This window comes from Poecilia latipinna, unplaced genomic scaffold (genome assembly GCF_001443285.1).
Source record: "Poecilia latipinna isolate Pla-1442-1.1 unplaced genomic scaffold, P_latipinna-1.0 Scaffold840, whole genome shotgun sequence".
In the NCBI taxonomy this organism is placed as follows: domain Eukaryota; kingdom Metazoa; phylum Chordata; class Actinopteri; order Cyprinodontiformes; family Poeciliidae; genus Poecilia; species Poecilia latipinna.
In genome coordinates, this window is record NW_015113456.1 from 82,383 (window position 1) to 85,151 (window position 2,769).

The window sequence follows — 2,769 nt, forward strand, 5'->3', positions numbered from 1 at the left end:
AAGCCAATTACTTGAAATCATTTTTTTTTTAATCATTCGTCTCGCTCATGAAATTTGGGCGTCAGACAGTTTCAGATTTGTTGCGTTTTTTTTTTAATTGAATATTTGTTTTAGCGCATTTGTTATTTTGTGCGTGCGTGTGTGTCATACTTTCATTCTTCCAGGCTTACCGACAGAACATTTGAGAGATTGAGTGGGTTGTCTTTAATTCTAGTCTTGCAAAAGATTTTTTTGTTTGTTTTTTTGTTGTGTTGAAGATACTTTCTTATTTCCTTATTTTTATTTTTTTGAATGCATAATTTTGAATTTGCATGAATAAATCCTTGTCCCCAACATAACTTTTAACGTGTTTTTTTTTGTTGTTGTTTTTTTTTTTGTTTGTTTTTTTTGTCTCAGTATTGTGTAAAACCAACCTTTGACGCATGTTCACATTTTATGGTAGTTTCTACATAATGTTGTTTTTTTTTTTTGCAGTAAGTTTGTAAACTGAGCATTTTAAATGCAAAGAACGCATTTTGGTGTAGTGAGCAGACTGCGGTGTTGGGGTCATTTGCTGTCCATGGTGCTGAATTCAATCGCCTCGCTGGTAAAGAGACTGGTAGATAGTAGGGTACATAGACTTGGATGATCGGATTATTTTACAGAACACGCATTGACTGATTGATGGTTTATTATGTTATCAAGAAGCTAACTATAAGGTTATCTGTCGGAAATGTAAAATAACGATGTTCATATCACAGCTACGCACAGCTTCACAGCTTGTCCGACATGATTTCTGTTTATTGACTGAACTAATGCACAGTTCGCTCATTGTCTCATAATGTTGTTTTACTGAACGCACTGAAGACAAAGCTTTGTCACAGAGCAATTTTCATAAATCAAACAAATAAACAATGCTGTCCACAAGGTGTCATCGTAATACATCCAAACCGACAGAGACAGTCGGTACTCAGACCAAGCCTTTTGTTTGCTGTTCCACCACACAGGGCATTTTTGAAGAAAGAACGAGAGATGTAGTGTTTCGTGTGGGAGTTTGATCCGGAAAAATTCATCACCATAAATATTACACCTGGATTTAATGTGAGGCTGAATGACGATGGCAAACTGGAAACGATCGCGTGGCTATTTTGGGCATATTTTTATTTTAAACCTTTTGCTGATTTTCGCGAAGCAGGCTGCGGGTGAACTGAGGTACTCTGTTCCGGAGGAGGTTAAAGAGGGGACCATCATTGGGAATATTGCGAAGGACCTTGGTCTGGAGAAAGCACATTTAAGTGATCGACGGTTACGAGTTGTTTCCGGATCAGAAAACAGACTGTTTGATGTAAACATGGATAACGGTGCCTTGGAGGTTCGTAGAAAATTTGATAGAGAAGAGCTATGTCACGGGGAAGGCGTATGCGTAACGGAGCTAAAGATTATTGTGGAAAACCCCTTGGAGATGCACTACGTTGCTATTGAAATTAAAGATGTGAATGATCACTCCCCAAATTTTACAAAAACAGAGCAACATATTCAAATAGCTGAGCAGACTTCACTCGGGACACGTTTTCAGCTTCAAGCTGCCCGCGACCCCGATGCAGGAGTGAATTCAATCCGCACGTACAGTTTATCATCGAATGACTATTTTGATATAGATCTAAGTCAAAGCGATGAGGACAAAATACCATTTTTAGTGCTAAAGAAGCCTCTAGACCGAGAACAAAATAAGAAACTTGTATTGTTTGTTACAGCAATTGATGGGGGAAAACCTCCGCGATCAGCGACACTTAATGTTTCAGTCACTGTGCTTGATAGTAACGATAATCGTCCATCCTTCAGCCAGGACGTTTACCAAATAGAGATATATGAAAACGCCTCAGTAGGAACTATTGTTACAACAGTTAATGCAACAGATCCAGATGAGGGAACAAATGGAGAAATTGAGTACAATATTGCCAAAACATTGGCACCTAAAATTTACAGCATATTTGAATTGGAAAAGTTAACAGGTCAAATCAAATTAAAAGCAGCATTGGACTTTGAGGAATCTGAAATCTACAAAATTGACATTGAAGCATCAGACAAGGGAACGCCTCCTCTAACAGGTAGATGTAGAGTGGTTGTGAAGATAAAAGATGTAAACGATAACTCACCAAAGATAGACGTCACATCTCTGTCAAATACAATATCAGAAGATTCAAAACCGGGAACTACGATTTCCCTTATTAGTGTAACTGATAAAGACTCGGGTGTTAATGGAAAGATTATTTCACGTATACTTAATGATGTACCTTTTGAATTGAAGCCATCCTATAAGGAAAACATGTATTCACTTGTTACAAAAGAAAATTTAGATAGAGAGAAGGTTTCTCTGTACGAAATATTAATACAAGCCAGTGATTGCGGTAACCCTCCATTATCTACGGTGAAAACACTCAGTATTCAGGTTTCAGATGTGAATGACAACAGTCCTCGTTTCGAGAAAAGTACATTGCAGTTTTATTTATCAGAAAATAATGCTGCTGGGGGAACAATATTTTCTGTAAGTGCGACAGACATTGATATGAACGAAAATGAAGCAATTTCTTATCATATTGTGAGAGAAGGGAGCAGAGATGATGTGACAGCATTTTTAAATATCAACTCAGAAAATGGACAAATAGCAGCGCTAAAGAGTTTTGACTTTGAAACTGTAAAAACTTTCCAGTTCCAAGTTGTCGCAAAGGATTCTGGGACTCCGTCACTCAGCAGCAACGTCACAGTGAACGTGTTCATTCTGGATCAGAA